General features: G+C 38.1%; 1 protein-coding gene across 21 annotated transcripts in view; it reads right to left on the bottom strand.

The window, feature by feature from the left end:
• CELF2 (CUGBP Elav-like family member 2) overlaps positions 1-18,162 on the bottom strand; it is a 432,202-nt gene that overhangs the window by 185,053 nt on the left and 228,987 nt on the right. The window lies entirely within an intron of this gene.

Genomic DNA, 18,162 nt, shown 5'->3' with positions numbered 1-18,162 from the left:
ACTAAAAAACTAATTCTAATTGTGTCGAAATCAGTGAAGCGCACCAATTAAATGATGCAAAAAGTGGTAGTTGGTGGAGGTGGTATGGCACGTCCGTGCACATTGTGATGTATTGTTTCCATATCCAACTTAAGTAAAAAGTATATTTACTACTGGTTACTGTATCCTATGAAATGCAAATAGATATTTTGTGCCTGATATAAATCTACTACATACATATGAAGTGAAAGCAAACAAGAGCTTACATGGGAACCAAGGCAAGTCCCGAATGTGGTTTAAGCCCTGTTTCAGAGGCAGACAATATTGTACATATTGTAGCTGTCACGTCTCGCTTATCAGTGGGGAGTGCTGTTGCATTGCAATTTTAATTTCACTGCAAAATATCTACAATATAAAGAATTTCCAATCTTTCTTTCTGGAAAATAGTGACTACTACAAATATTTTCATTTTAAATGATAGAATATATTCACAGTAAAGAAACCCATCTGGATCAAAGCAAATCTTTTCAAATCACATCTGTTTCTCTTCTTAGGGAAATCTTTACCAAACACCTCTGGAGAACATTGCGTATAGCTGCAGATTATCAGGTTCTCAGAGATAACCTGTTTACAGGCGAAGCCTCAACAGATGATGCGGGGAATGTTTTCCTAATACAAAATTATTTAAATACTCTGTCTCTCACAAAACTAATTTTGTGTACAAGCGTTCTGCTCATAGATGGATTCACCAGAGATGATTCATTAGTTTGGAAATACAGGAAGGTTTTACCGTATGAGCTCGATCTTTTTCACTTGTGTTTCTTGTGTTTATTATAAATTATTTGTCATTAACACTTTTGATAATAGATAAACAAGCATTTGGTTAATAGGTAAAAGATGATCTTAGCTTCGGGCGCTGATCCTCCGTACACACAGAGTGTTTATACAATAAGTTGTCACTATGACTGATATTTACATCAATAGGGTAGGAACTGTACAGAACATTGTTTTGGCTGGACCACTTATAGGATAAACAAGAAAGCCTGAATCCAGAACACAAAGAACTTGGTTCATTAAGTACAAAACTATGAAGAATATCAGATACAGCTAGAAGTAACTATATGATGAATCTAAGAAGCCAAGAACAGTCTGAGATGTGCACAGTACGTTCACATCCTGACACATACTTCTACAAATGAGCAACAACGGCTGTACAGTGTATAGTGTCAAAGTGAAAAAGGTATGTAGTAAGACAGAAACATTTTTGTTGAGTGTTAGCCAATATACTTTTATGTCAGGCCCAAATGTCAGCACAATGTTGCCAGGCATGTGATTGTACGGTCTGTTTATAATTCGAAAAATTGTCATCTAAAGGGCTCACAATCCAATGCTCCCAAAAATGTTCACAGATGGACAAAAATATAGACTAACAAGACCTTTCTTTAAGACTCCTCAGAGATACAACTTTCCAGATGGCAACTTACCCCCTTCCTCCTACAATGTACAGATCAATTTTCTTATCCAAAATATGTGGGTATATCGCTAAACCCCTCAGAAGCTCAACTATAAATTGACACCAACTAATTGCCCTCCATTCAATATACTGGCTACTAATTTCTCCAAATTTACTTAACATAGAATTGCCTCCTTGTAGAATGCACTGTCTATACTGACTAGGTCTGAAAAAAAAAAGTCTGTTTGGAATGACTGTCAGTTTTGTACTGTATAGCTTAAGAATTTTTGTCATAAAATCTAATTGGCACATTGAGCACATTCGAAGTTGGTTATCTGCAAGGTGACTTTTTTAATAGGAAATTATAACTTTGGACATTTTACAAACTTTATTTGTATCTAACTTGACATTTTCATATATAACTAAAGCAAAATCTGACCTTAATTATAAATGAATGAATCTTCCTTCTTAATGTTTCACATAAGCTACAAGAAATGTCCAAAATTATGACATTGCTAAAGTATAGATCCTCTGGCAATAAACTTCTATGTCTTTGCACCAAGTAAGGACTTCTTCCTAATTCACCAGAGATCCATTTTACTTACAGTAAATCTATATGTGTAGATGTAAAGACCTAATTGTTTTGCTTGTATTTTTATCTATAGAGTATGTATGCTTAAGACATCATGGAGTTGCATCACTTCCTCTCAATCTTTGATAAATAGATACTGAATTAGGTTAGACAGATATGTAGTGTTAGGAGTAGGGCTGGAGTCTCTGCAACACTGTGCGAAGGTTGACAGCTTTCTCTTCTCTGCTTCTCCCAGTCCCCTGCTTCCAGGTCTCAGGAGGCAGACCGGAACCTCCGCAGCAGTGTGCGGGGGGGGGGGGGGGGGGTGTGGCTGGTCTCCTTCTGAGCCAGACCAGGGACTTCTGGCATTTTAGTGTTTGTTGTTCCTGATAACAAGCGCACTCCTGTTGTCTTGTTTGCCTCCATTTCTGACCCCTGCTTTGCCTTCTGACTCTGCCTCTTGTCTCCTGATTTTGTACTGTGACTGCTCCTGTTGACGAACCCGGCTTACCTTTAGACCTCTGCTCCCTGAACCTGACTCTGTACTGCTCTGCTCTCTGGTTACCAACTCAGCCTGCTTGACCTTCCCTTCCCTTGACCTCCCCCAACCTGTTGTGCCTAGTGTATGTCATTTTTATTATGTGTGTTACACACTTCATTTATCTCTTTTAATGAGAGGGCATGGACTAGATATAAATGGAGTATATTTTAGGATGTGCCAACATAAGCTACTATGTGGTTTAAAGCTAAGCATACAGTACAATGCAAAAGCTTTAGGCAGGTATGGTGGAAATGTCATAGTATGAATTATTTTAAAAGTAGAGTTCTTTATTTTTGTCAATTAACACAATTAAGTGGGCGAACAAAGGAAAAATCTAAGTCACATTGATATTGGTTGTGACTGTCCTTTTCCTTCAAAACAGCAGCAATTCTTCTTGCACACAGTTTTTGAATGAATCTGGCAGGAGGTTTGTTCAAAATATCTTAGATAAATAACAGATCTTCTGTGGATGTAGTCTTGCTCAAATCCTGCTATCCTCATGTAATTCTAGACAGCCTTGATGATGTTGAGATCAGGGCTCTGTGGGGCCATATCAGCATTTCCAGGACTCCTCTTCCAAAGGGTGGTTATACTAAATATTCATTTGATTTCTCTTTTGTTCTTACACATAACTTTGTTAATTGATTATTACACTATTAATATTAAAAACACTTCTACTTTTTAAAGAATTCTTATTTTGCTGAATTTTTCTGCACCCGCCTCTAAAGCCAGTTTTGCTGGAGTCCGCGTTGCTGTAATTTGTGGCAAATTTTATTACGGTAAATGGATGAAAGTGTAACAGTTATATGCTAATATTTTACTCCACTTTCTATTCTATTCTCAAACTGGAGTGATATTGCATCAACTTTTATAATTTTTTTAAATCAATTTGGTATAAACCAAACAAAATCCAAGACCACTTTCTCGCCCACTTTTCAAAAAATTTACAGATTAACCCAAATCTCAAATCTCTTCTTGATGCATTCCCCTCCTAACTCCAGAGAATACTGTCACCTTCCAATGGTCATCCTGGAACAGTGTTGTGTACAGCCCATGACAATGTATCCCTGCACAATTCATTTAATTGTATAAAACAAAAACTAACAATGGTCAGTAATTCAGCCACAAAAGGCATCATAGAGTGACATGGTACCTGGAGGTATCTAACGTGGTGTACTTGACTTTGCTTCATTCATGAGCCACTGATATTTTATGGCACACAATAGATATGAATTTAGTGTAAAAGCCTTCACATGATGTTGATCCTGATAAACAGTCATGTTAGTGTTGTTGTCAATTGTCTGGATTTAGACCTTGGGGCACCTCCATAGAATATAGATTGCTATTGCCAGTGTATCGTTCATGCAGGTGGAGGAAGGTTTCTCAGATTCTCAGACATAGCCCTAGAAATAATCAAATCTAAATCCACCAAGGTGCCTCTTTTTACTATCAAATGCTATAATTTTTGTCAGTTTTTAGCAATGCGACCTTAGAAAAAAAATGCTTTCAGATGCTCTAACAATGAACAAGCAGCAGTGACAGCATACATATGTTTGGTTTATCATTATTTGAAAGGGATGGCACTTTGTGTTCTTCATTTTATGCAGGCAACAAACATCAATTTAGAGATCTCCTATAGTTGAGAGCATTATCATCTAGTGCCAAGATCTGAACCCTGACTACAGGATGTGAGAACATATATCAGTATGCCTTTCAAAGCCTGCCGTGGCTTAAAAATCTGAAATCTGCTTTACTTTCCAGGCTAATAAAATAAGCACTTCAAAACATACGTTATGATTATCTGATGACAGGGTTCTGTATTCTCTTAGCAAGTAATGGAATCCTAGTTGACAGATTCAATGCAAGATACATTTGTGTTGTGAACTGAAAAGATGGTTAGCCTCTGCACTGCCAGAGGGGCCTACAACCCACTGTGCAGCAAAACCCTCCGGCATCACAGAGGTTAACACTGCAGTAGGATTTAAGAGCTGACAGATCAAGAGACTGCATCCCCAGAAGGCTAAATGAGAAAAGTCCTACAGAGTTTTTTTCTGTGAATGAAAGTCTTTTGTAAATGCATTTGCAGGCAGATCAGGTGTCTACTTCACACGAGCCTGAAATCTCAATTGGGATATTGTCATCTTGTCAATCCTATGCAGTTCAAGAGAGGCAAGCAAGAGGCCAGTTATACCAGGTGCTTCCTCCTATTTAGAAGATCAAAAGCAAACCTTTAGCAGTATTTCTCATATTCAATGGGAAAAAATGTAAAAAGCTGTACAGTGTGTATCTTCTTTAAAATATTATGTCATTTCCAATAATATAAATTGGTAACCAGCTGTTATTTCTAAATCCACAAAATGTTCTGCTTGGTTCCAGTTTATTTAAAGGAGACATTCACCATTGAAAGCTATTTTACTACTCCAATGAACAAAAATGAACACCTTTCATAATTATTTGGAATAAACAATGCTTATTCTGTTGTGTATTTTGCCCCTATTTAGCCTCCTTGGTAACAGATACAAACTAACTTTTTCTAGTCTAATCTCCTCTAATGTTTGCTATCATACATTTTGTAGCTGATAAGAATATAGGGTCGACAGATGACAGGGAGTGTGACCAGTATCAGGCTACTGAAAGTAGCTGTAACAATAGAGACACATAGGTTCCTATTTCCTACTATACCAAATGAGTATGGTATAGAACAAAGCAAAACACTTGGTAGAGTCCTCTGTATCCTTGCCAAAAAGGGTTATGATGGATCCAGTTTTCCGTAATCTCACTGGCCCTGTGTTCTCATGTTTGTGCCAGCATTTTAGATTAGTTTGGAGCAATTGGTCACCAGATTGCTCATTTGCATATTGTTGGTTTAATATGCTTCACCTTGGTGATGGACTCCCTTTAACTAAACCTACATTTGGTTAAAGACTCCAAATTCTTATGAAACCTAGCTGCAAATAGACACAGCATTTCACTGTGGGATTTATATCGCGAGACAATATTTTCTTGGAAAGCTAACTATTGTGTGTCACATATGTGGGCATGTCAGTTCAAAGTATAAGGTAATGGAGAACACAACCATTTAACCATTTTCCAACATTCAGTCATACATTTATAATGTTTAATACATAAATGGAATAAGTCAGTGCTCACAAAACCAATGCTGACTGCAATATTCATGTTCAGTCATTGTTGGCTGAGACATTAAATATCTATAGTAAGTGTCAATTTTATCTCACTCAACAAAATTATATCAGACATCACTCTAAGGGAAATACTGAGCTGTGCAGTGAAAACGGGGGGGGGGGGGGACAATGTGAGTATCCTCTGGACACATAATGAGTGACTCATATCTAGTAAAGTGGCTACCATGAGATGTGATTCCACTGGGTCTTCTTTCACTGATTTTTTTTCTTCACCCTTCATCTCTGTAATGAGGTATGGACTTTCAACACAATGAATCCCCAGGTTTCCACCCCCAAGTAGATTTTATTTGTCACAGCTGATATATAAGAAGAAGGTGGAGTTCACCTGTAAGCAGTAGATGAGCAGAGAGAAGATGTGGTCAAATACAGTCATAGCTCTAAGTGTTGGTACTCCTAAAAATTTTCCAGAAAATGAAGTATTTCACCCAGAAAAGTAGTGCAATTACACGTTTATTTCCTTTGTGTGTATTGGAACAACATAAAAAACAGAGAGAAAAAGCCAAAATGATATAATTTTGCTCAAAACTCCCAAAATGGGCCAGAAAAATTCCTCCCTCAACTTAATATTTGGTTGCACACCATTTGGAAAAGATAACTGAAAACAATCACTTCCTATGACCATCAACAACTTCTTACACCTCTCAACTGGAATCTTCGACCACTATTATTTTGCAAACTGCACCAGGTTTCTCATATTTGCCTTCTCCCAACAGCAAAGTTAAGATCTCTACTCGGGTGTTCAAAGGGATTTAGATCTGGACTCATGGCCGACCACTTCAGAACTCTCTAGTGCTTAGTTTCTATTCATTTCTGGGTTTCTTTTAAAATATGTTTTGAGTCATTTTATATTTTCTAGTGCTTTTTGAAGTGTGTTTTGGGTCATTGTCCTGCTGGAAGACCCATGACCTCTGAGGGAGACCTAGCTTTCTCACACTGGGCCCTACATTATGCTGCAAAATTTTTTGGTAGTCTTCAGACCTCATAATGCCATGCACACGGTCAAGCAGTCCAGTGCCAGAGGCAGCAAAGCAACCCCAAAACATCAGGGAACCTCCGCCATGTTTGACTGTAGGGACCGTGTTCTTTTCTTTGAAGGCCTCTTTTTTTTTCCCCTGTAAACTCTTTGTTGATGCCTTTTCCCAAAAAGCTCTACTTTTGTCTCATCTGAACAGAGAACATTCTTCCAAAATGTTTTTGGCTTTCTCAGGTAAGTTTTGGCAAACTCCAGCCTGGCTTTTTTATGTCTCTGGGAAAGAAGTGGGGACTTCCTGGGTATCCTACCATACAGTCCCTTTTCATTCAGATGCCGACGGATAGTACGGTTGACACTGCTGTAGCCTCGGACTGCAGGGCAGCTTGAACTTGTTTGGATGTTAGTTAAGGTTCTTTATCCACCATCCGCACAATCTTGTGTTGAAATCTCTAGTCAATTTTTCTTTTCCGTCCACATCTAGGGAGGTTAGCCACAGTGCCATGGGCTTTAAACTTCTTGATGACACTGCGCATGGTAGACACAGGAACATTCAGGTCTTTGGAGATGGACTTGTAGCCTTGACATTGCTCATGCTTCCTCACAATTTTGCTTCTCAAGTCCTCCGACAGTTCTTTGGTCTTCTTTCTTTTCTCCATGCTCAATGTGGTACACACAAGGACACAGGACAGAGGTTGAGTCAACTTTAATCCATTTCAACTGGCTGCAAGTGTGATTTAGCTATTGCCACCACCTGTTAGGTGCCTCAGGTAAGTAACAGGTGCTGTTAATTACCCAAATTAGAGAAGCATCACATGATTTTTCAAACAGTGCCAATACTTTTGTCCACCCCCTTTTTTATGTTTGGTGTGGAATTATATCCAATTTGGTTTTTTGAGAATCCTTTTTGTGGTTTTCCATTGAAGACAAATTAAATGAAGATAATAATACCAAAGAATTTGTGACTGCAATCATTTTCTGGAAGAAAATGAGTATTATCTGACAGAATTGCAGGGGTGCCAATACTTTTGGCCAACACTGTAAACCAGATTGATACAGAATTTGTGAACCATAACGATCTAATTGCTCAGGAGTAATGTGAGAAGTCCCCTTAAGAATTTTTGGGCAATTAGAAGAATTGGTCTAATAGAAATTCTGCAGCTGAAAGGTTTCATGTGACCTATTCACCAAATGGTGTGATTCAGAGGGAAAACAGGCTGCTGACCACTAGGTAGGGGTGGCAAATTAGTAACACCCTTGTGTACATTTACCACAGATTGAGAATTCAGCATATAGACAATGTACCAGTCAGGCTGGTAAATGCTTAGAAAGCTGTGTTTTACATTAAGTAGCTTTAACTGAGAATATTCTAAATTCCTACTATTAACTTTTGTTTATAGAAAATGTAAAGAATGTGACTGATAATACAATGTAACAGCACATGGTGGGAAATGGCTGAGGGATGGAACCTGTCCTTTTTGGCGGGAGTCAGACCCCAAGAGGGCGACAAGTCTTTCCTCACTCTAGTTACTATGGCTGTATCTTAACCAGAAAAACCTTCTCCTGGCCCTAGGGGAGCACAATAATATAGGGAATACACTGGTGTGGATGAGGGTGTTTGTGGTTTCCTAGGGCACACTCTGGTGGAAACCGGAATTAGTTTAACAGGTATAGTTTGTAGCAATAAAAAACATCCAGTCACACAACATGAAGGTCCAGTCTCTTAAGTTATAGCACCCACTTACAGGACATAAAAACACAGTAGTGGCATTTGCTCCTCACTCAATCCTCTAGTGTTCTCAGCCCTTCCTCTGTGGTGAAAATGGGGTAATCCCAGCTTCAAGTTCCTTTTCAAGGGTAGTTCTTGAAGTACTACCTCTATTTAGGAAATACAGGACATGCCATGCAAACAGGTCAGCAATGGTTAGCAAAAAAAAAGCTCAGTTCCTACAAGTATCAAAGACCCAGGGGTGTGGGCAGCCAGTCTCAGTACAAGTGGTATATCTGCCACTAAAATGGAGGGCACAGACGCTCACTAACTCTCACCTTAACTATCATCCCTCTGGCTAAGTGGCTGGTGAAACTATTACCTAAACTCTTCCCACCTTCTACTATAAGTAGAGGAAATGCCATTCTCATTTCACAGGTGTCACAGCAGCATAAAATGACATTACTTCTTTATACCAAAAGTGTGTAAAACAATATAAATAGTATAGTATAAAATAGTATAATACATTCAGCAGCTTACAATAAGTACACGTAAATAACAATAGTCTTCCACAGGTAGTGTTCACTCCAGTAAGTGTTTCACTATAAAACCACCTTTCATTGGTGGACAAGTGGTGGAAAGAATTCTACAACATATTTTTAACATTACTTTTATTGCCATTCTGCTAAAATGTGAATTTAGACCCTGAGCTGCTTACACAGACATGACTTTTATGCTCTTATATCCCTGACATTGCCATTGACATTTGTTGAAGTCAAGTCAGTAGCAATTATTCAGGGATTTACATGATTAGAAGTAAGCAACCTTTCTTCTTTCACTTGACTAGAGAAATAAGGATGCAGCAATTAAAACACCATCATTGATCAAGCATAATAATAAAAATCATATTTGGCAACATTAATCTACCCAATAATACTTAGTATTCTTAGCAGTCCTACACATAGCAGCAGTCTCTAGAGTCATGGGCATTTCATATTCCTTGTACTGTGATATTATGGAAATATGTTTTAGGCTAAGGCCCCAAGTAGCGAGCCATAGCAAAAAAAAACAAACAAAAAAACACAGCGGAAACTGGAGACCACAGCGTAAAAGCATCACATTTTTTCTGCATAGTTTTTCACAAAAAGTCCCCAGTTTTCCTGTTAACTTTCTTCTTCTATTACACCTACATGGAAAACGCCAGCTTTTCCGTAGGTATAATTGACATGCTGCGACTTACAAATGTGCAGCATGAAATCACAGCATGTGTGGATGGGATTAGCCAAAATCCCATTCACTTTGCAGGTATTGTAAAACATATCATTTTTTTGCCGTGGCATTTTGAAATGTGGGACCCTCAACCTTAGGGAAAAATATCTTCATAACATAAACATTCAAAAGGAATCTGCCAGAAAAAAATAATCCGGAGCATACAAAACAACAACAGGACCTTAGACTTTTTTTGGTTAGCATATTTCCACCAGGTACAACTTAGACGTTGTCCAGAGGTAGAATACTGTTGTACGAATACGTGAAACTCTACCTATAAAAAAACATCCTTTTTTTCTACACACAATATCTTGCATTTTATTCCATTGTATGTTCAGGCGTAGCAGACTACAGCTTTAGTTGCATTATGTCATTTTTCCTTAGTGTGAATAACACGGTAGAAATCTAGCAATTTAATTTGGAAAATGGCACACAAAAAGGGACATAATTGTGTACCTATCTCAGGGCGACGGCATAGATTACACAGACAATCTGTTAGAAGAACATAACTTGCAATTCAGCAATTACCATTCAACATAAAATTTACAGCTGGAGACTCAGTCCAGAATACATGGCGATACTTCCACTAGCCTCCAATTAAGCTAAAATTGTACCCCAGATACAGATTTCATTTTAACGTTCTGTAACTTACAGTATGTTGCCTTGGAGACGTCAGGTCAGCATATTTCAGTACTTTATGAGCCAACAGGATTCCCCTCCATCAATCATTTTGCACCCACATTGCTCAAAAATTACTACCTAGAATAAGCTTTCATAAATGACTTCATTGGTGCTTGCTCATGGTATAATTTGACTCACATCATCATTAGTTTATTCATTATATAACCATCCATGCGGATGCATATATTAAACGGGTTTGGAGCACTTCACGTTATTGAAACCTACAATATCAGCTATGTATTTCTTGAAATTATTTCTCTTTCTTTTTCATGAAGATTGCATTTCTATGCAGATTTTGGCTCAACCCTGTCCAGGACTCCGTCTAGGCTTCCAACTTCTCCTAAACATAGGCATCCCTTCAATCCCCAGGCAGTCACCTCATTAGCTTCTTCTGCTGCAGGCACTTCTAATCTGCTCCTCACACACTGATAAGACCTGCCTTGCAGTCATACTGTAAGATGATTTATTTCAACAATAAAGGCTAATAGCAAAATAGATTCTATTATTCAGATTGTTTCTTTTTTCACATTTTAAAGCTCTAATGCAGAAAATTTTAAGACTTTTATTATATCTATTATAAAACTGTGTGCTCACAAAGAAATGTATTTCCTCAGCAACATCATCCAATCCAAATGCATGGTGCAGAACTATTTATAAGCATCCATGGAGGAAAGGACTCCATTTCTGTCTTCTCATTGATTGGATGTGTGTGTGGGTATATATATATATATATATATATATATATATATATATATATATATATATATATATATTTATATGTCATGTTAACATATATTGTTAGGCCACTGTTATGCACTGCAGGAAGTTATTGCTCAGGATATTAACATACAGTATCAGGCATGTATTTTAGTACAATGGTTGGAAGAGAAGACGTACATGTGCTAATTTTACTAGTTTTATGAAAACTAATGTCTTCTCAGAAGTCAGAAGAAAAAAGTACTAAAGCAGTATATAAGGAAATTCATAAGTGATATGTTACCATGTCCAGTGACCTCAGCACCTAGGACAGATATGCTCTCTAGTTTCCATCCATTCTTTGTATTGGCTGTTGGCAGGTGACTTGTCTGCCTATCTAGCACTGATGGTCTTAGTATGACGGTGCCTACTGTGGTTCTCCCTGGAGCACTGCCCTCATTGGGCCAGCTATAAATCTTCACTAGAGCACAGAGGTTATAGTGGCTTATATTACTCACTTGTAGGTGGAAGGTTACATCTATTTCTGTCATGATCCTTACAATCTTTTTATCCTGATCTCATGGTTAACTCTTGCTCCTGCCTTATTATTTATTCATTTTGTAGTTTTTATGTTGCTAATAGTGTCTATGTATATAGATAAGCTTACCATGGCTTATATTCATAGATCACTGCATTACTGATGCCATGAAGAACAGACTTCATCTGTTTCTGACAATGACAATGATATCTCATTTCAATTGCTGTATCTGTGTTTCTGTCATCTGTTCAATTAACTAGCCTCAGAAAGACATTACTATGCCCAAAACATATTACAGTATTTGTACCAATATTGGATACTACAACTGTGTGATATGTCTAGGGGTATTACAAGTGTTTCATAGGTTTGTGGGATACTGCAAGTATGTCACAGGCCTATAGAATACTGTAAGTATATCACAGTTCTAAGGGATACTGTACGTCTGTCACAAGTCTGTAGGATCCTACAGGTGTTTCAAAGATCTCTGGGATACTGTAAGGTAGTCATAGGTCTGTAGGTTACTACAAGTTTGTCACAGGTCTATAGGATACTTAAGTGTATCACAGGTCTATAGGATACTACAAGTGTGTCACAGGTCTATGGGATACTGTAAGTGTATCACAAGCCTGTAGGATCTTACAAGTGTGTCACATGTCTATAGGATGGCGTATTGTGGTCCTGATTTTGATGCGGGAAGCCGGGTCAGAATAGGACCAAAATGCACCTGTCATGGCTTCCGACAGTCGCGGCTACCCACTCCGGAGTAGGCCCAAATGAATGGGCCTAGTCCGGAGGGTGCTGCCGTGAAGCGGACGCCCAGGCTGAATCCGCCTGAAGAAAGGGCAGCTTGCTTCTTTTTTCGGTGAGTGGGAACATACTGCTCACAGAAAAAAGGAAGCTAGCGGTCTAAAATAGACCTCTATTGTGAGGGGGCAGATTTTGAGGAGGATTCAGCGCCAAAATCCACCCTGTGTGAATGAGCCCTAAGTGTATCACGGGTCTATAGGATACTACAAGTGTGTCACAGGTCTATGGGATACTGCAAGTCTGTCACAAGTCCGTAAGATCCTACAAGTGTGTCACAGGTCTATGGGATACTGTAAGTTTACCATAGGTTTATAGAATACTGTAAGTGTGTCACAGATACATGGGATACTGAAAGTCTGTCACAAGTCTGTAGGACACTACAATTATGTCACAGGTTTATGGGATACTGCAAATGGGTCATAAGTTTATCATGGGAAGAATATGCAAATCTGTCTTCCAATATGTAAATAGGAAGACAGTGCCTCAGTCATGCAGCCCAATAGAGAGTGCTCCCTTTAACATCATGCCAGACCTTCCCAGAGGCCTTTGTTGCAAATGATGTGGGATTTTACCAAGCCAGTCTTCTCAGCCGAGGCGAGCTGTTTCGATATGATTGTATCTCATTAGCCCGGCACAGAGAAGACTGACTTGCCAGAGGTGAGAGGCTTCTAGACAGGGTTAAGGGGTTGATGAGATCCAATCAGATCAAAACAGCTGTCCTCAGCTGAGAAGACTGGCTTGGTAAAATCCCACATCATTTGCAGCAAAGGCCTCTGGGAAGGTCGGGGATGATGTTAAAGGGAGCACCCTCTATTAGGCTGCAGGACTGAGGCACTGTCTTCCTATTTACATCACGGAAGACAGATTTGCATATTCTTCCCATGATCCTCTTCACAATGGAGCATTTATGGCTTAATAAGACTCCACACACCTAAATGGTGGTCTCTCCCTAAGGAGTCACGATATCCCCTTAACCTCATAAGTTTATGGGATACTGCAGGTGTGTCACCTCTCTATAAGATATTACAAATGTCTAAAAGTTCTAAGAGATACTACAAGTGTCTTATAGGTTTATGGGGTACTGCCAGTGTGTCATAAGCCTATGGGATATTGTAAATGTTTCATGAGTCTATATTACTACAAGTGTGTCACAGGCTTATGGAATAGTGCAAGTGTGTCACTGGTCTATGGGATACTACAAATGCGTCATAAGTCTATGGGTTACTGCAAGTGTGCCACAAGTCTTTGGGATACTACAAGTGTGTCCTAGGTCTTTGAGATACTATAAGAAAACAGGACGTGCATCAACCAAACCTAATACAAAATAAGGTAAGGGATAAACTCAATGTAAAGGCAACTCAATAGGATACTATTTGTTTTATGCATCTATATATTTATTATTAAATAAATCATGTATATACTGTATGTAATATGTGGGAATAAGGTGCTCTATTATATTGTTTGTAAAACTTAATTTAACCCATACTGAGGAGTCTTGTGACCCCTGTCACTTTTTCAGTGGACTGTTGGTGTGTATATTGATGAATATGGTATTGTATATGCACATCTGTTGATCTGAGGAAGGGGTTTTAACCCCTAAATATGTAATCTTTTACATTAACGTAAAGAGTATTTTATACACTTATTATCCGAGTGGATATTCATTTTATCCAACTTCCTGAGGGCTGCAAAGACTGGTTTTTAGGCTTGCTGTTCTGAATTTTCCATACTACTGGTATTAGGAATTCTAGTGGTGATCTTCTGGGACTGCAGCGTGTCGGATATGCTGTTATAGTTGTTATGACTTCTCACAACAGCTAAAGTTAAGCGCCTGAGTTAAAGGGAGAATGGTGTACAAGATACCATATCAGTTCATGATTCCACACAAGGGAATGCTTTTCTTTGTTCCAGTATTGTCCCATATTGAGTAGAAAATTTGACGTTGTATCTGTTCATGGAGACCAAATCTTTTGGAAAGGGTGATGAGTTCTGCTTTATTGGGTGATGTGATTGTGGTAGAGGTCTCATTCACTGTACAGTACAATGTTTGATCATCTAGCCCTATAAATTACATAGTGGATGTGACCATTTTGCCATGGTGTCTAAGGAATTTGCTGAAATAAGTCACACTCTTCAGTTAGGAAAAGATATGCAGATTATTTCTCTTGCTGGACAAAGTAAAGCTGTGCCACTATCGCCACCTATCCAGTCTTTTTTTTAGTAATTCTTGATTAGAATTTTTATTTTTAAATGAAAAATTAAATCTATCCACCACCTGATCATTGTACTGCTTTATAAGTCAACGTGTACAGATTCTTTTAAATTTCTTCACATTTACATTATTCATCTTGACAGTTAATAGTAGGGAATGTCTCTTTAATTACATTTTATCCATTGGAATTACAATTTACATGTAGTCTGATTTCTTTGGGAATGGCACAAATTGCCTTCCAACACTATACAAATTTTAAAGTGGAAAAACCATATGCATGTAAGCAGATATGAAGACATAATATGCTACTAAAATATACTAAAGTATAAATAGTTAATGCTATCACCTACCACAATATAGGTTATTGCATTAAGAGTTAATGGCATCCAGATGTGTGAATGGAAGTATGATTAGTTGGCAGAAGGCCAAGTGATTAAAGACACTTTAAGAGCTCCCATTGTACAACAATACAGCTTGTATCTATGGTAAAATACTAGAATAGTTGTTTACGTTTGTCTTTCTAATGTGCTGTAGATACTGCATTTCCCTAATAGGTTTTGATGCTATTAGTGTCATCACATCACCATATAAATTTTGCATCAAGAGAATAGCAATTCTCAGGCCTGCAACTGTTGAGTATCTAAAACTAAAGAATCATCCCACAGTGCACAATTTTTTGTCTATGAATCTTGTACGTTATGACTGCATGCCTGTTAATTGGGCGCAAGTCCAGGTTTGCTGTCAGCCGCTGCTTGCACTGGGGACTTCTACAGGAAGAACCTCACTCTGTCATTCCTCTCCTCCAGTGAATACAAATGCTCTGTATAAATGTCCTCCGCTGTAAAATTGAGGTCTTTTTTGACCTAGATTGCTTAAACCGCCTGCATTTTTTACCCTTTTGGGAGAGTAACTAACGCTGGGACTTGTGCTGCAACATTTTCTATCATTATTATGTAAATTCCACAAAAAGTACGACATAGATAGAAAAGATATCAAGGACAAAATTGCTAGAGTCTGCTTCTCTTTCTCTCTGAAGTAAGCCACTTGCATTAAGCAATTTTAAACATCTAATGGCTGTAAATGTATCTGAAGAATTTTAATGTAATTTTGTCATATACAGTAGGACAATCGCAGCTTTTAGCTGAATCTTGAACTCCAGTGCTGCATGCATAATACATAGAAAGTTTACTGCTAATGTGCTAGCACTGGAAAACACTGCTAGATCTGCATAAAAAATGACATTGTTGTTTAGAAGGTTTGTTCAGAAGCTTAGGATTCTGGGCACACACAACAATGTTAAGCAGCGGGCAAAAATATAACCCTTTCTTTTACATGATTCAAAGCCTGAAATTATTATGGAATATTAAACACATAATAAATACATCAATGATCTGCAGAGCCAGAAAAGGTGAAAGGAGAACAGGAGCAGCATAGGGAAATGATGGATCAAAAAGTGGTAAGTGCTCATTGTTCTGCTCTGCTTTTAAAATTTAATATGAAATTCAAATCAAAAGGTGAAATTGTGAATTGTGTACAATTTATAATCTTCCCAAATTTTGAAAGTATATTGTGCGGTCTGAATTGTACCGATCCTGTAATGTCTCTACAGTACTGAAAATAAATATTAAAAGTATTTTAATGTTTATGTTGTTTATGTTGGTCCATCAGATTTGTCCCCAAACATCAAAGAGCTTTTGTCTGTTGTGGTATTAAATGGAACTAGGACCATTGTACAAAAGCCTCCTCCTCCAGAATCTAAACATGGATAATTGGCTGATTATTACAGGTCTTTGTGGTATTACTATTATTGAAAATATTATTACTTTACATGCTAGTATTGTGAGAAGTTAATATAGAAGAGCGTATTCTGGTGAAAGATTTTTTATGCCTCTTATCTGAATGACACTCTTCACTAAAATGGGAATAAGAGTTCTGGAAACATAAGAGGGACAGTAATTTTAGTGGAGAGCGAGCACACATTCATGGTCATGTGCACACAAGCTTGACAGCAGGGACTATGTTTCCCTTGTTTAAGATTAGTCGAGAGATTCTGACCTTATTAATCCGGCTTTCATAGAACTATTTTAGTGACAACATCACAAAGTAATACCACATCTTCAACTGAAATCTTCAACCATAAACAGGAGATGTCACGGATGCAAGAACATCTTTCATTATAGAAGCATTGTCATCTACCTCATCTACTATGTCTAGCCCTGAATCTCCAACACCCAACTACAAATGTGAACAAAAGATGCTGCAAGACGTTTATAACACAGTGTGACAGGTACTTAGTCCCAGTTTCAATAAACAAGATTTTGCCACAAAGATTTTATTATTATTTGTCCTTAGACAAATCTGAGCCTAAAACTAGATTCACACGACTCTCTTTCACCTGTGAAACTCGGTCTGTAGGTTCACTGGATTTATTGGCCTGTACATGAAACCGGGAGAAGGACTCTTAGCAATACTGTTTCTATGCTGTTAGGAATCCACGGCTTCCAGTAACATACTGCACCATACTAAAATATGCTAGGAGTCTGGCAAACGCACAGACCGAGTTTCACAGGTGAAACATAGTTGTGTTAATCTAGGGTAAAACAGAGAAGAAGGCAGATATCCATTGGGATAGGAGGAACTCCATAAATGAGAGGGGGCTGAAACCTCTATAACATTCAGATTTAAGTAAAGTTGTAAGTTCAATTTCTATTACAAAAACAACCAAGAACTTTTTGTGTTGTTAGAAACTGGTCTGAACTTTTGACTTTATAATCTCAATAGAATATATATACGCAGTGCAAATGCTGCCATTTCAAAACCCTTTTTGCTTTTGGAAATCACAGCATGTCAATTATACCTAAGGAAACACTGGCGGTTTCCCTATAGGTGTAATATAAGCAGAAAATCCACTGAAGAAACCTCTACAGATTTTTTGTGGAAAGTGCTATGGGAAAATCCATGATGCCTTGCCTACCTGGGTTTTCCTGGAGGGATTTTTTGCTGTGATTTCTACATGGGATCTTAGCTTTAAAGGGGTTTTCCCATGAAAAATATTTAGGGCATATCTCTAAAATGAGCCTCCTCATACTATGTGTCCGAAAACCTAACCACAATCTCGCTGAGAAGACTTATGGAAACATCTAGGACCTATTTCTAAAATGAGCTTCCGAACCATCATGCTCTGATACTTGCCTAACGGCAATCTCACTGATAAGATTGTGTACTATGGTTGAAATTTTACATAATTCCCATAGCAGTGAATAGGAGTTATTGAAACACCACAAAACAGTGAGCTATGTTGTTTCCGTAACACTAATTTGCTTTTATGGCAGTCATGGAAACAGCATAGCTCAGAGCCACACTGTTTCTGTAAGTATGACCATAGCACACAATCTTCTCAGTGAGTTTGCATTTAGGTAAGTTCTGGGCCATACTGGCTGGGGGCTCATTTTACATATAGCTGCAGGTCCAAGAGGTGAATATCCCTTTGGATATACTATAAATGTCTTCTGTGGAAATACCTTTTTAATCTCA

The sequence above is a fragment of the Leptodactylus fuscus genome, chromosome 5 (genome assembly GCF_031893055.1).
Source record: "Leptodactylus fuscus isolate aLepFus1 chromosome 5, aLepFus1.hap2, whole genome shotgun sequence".
NCBI lineage: Eukaryota > Metazoa > Chordata > Amphibia > Anura > Leptodactylidae > Leptodactylus > Leptodactylus fuscus.
Note: the sequence above shows the minus strand (reverse complement) of the source record. Positions and strands in the feature narration are given on the sequence as shown.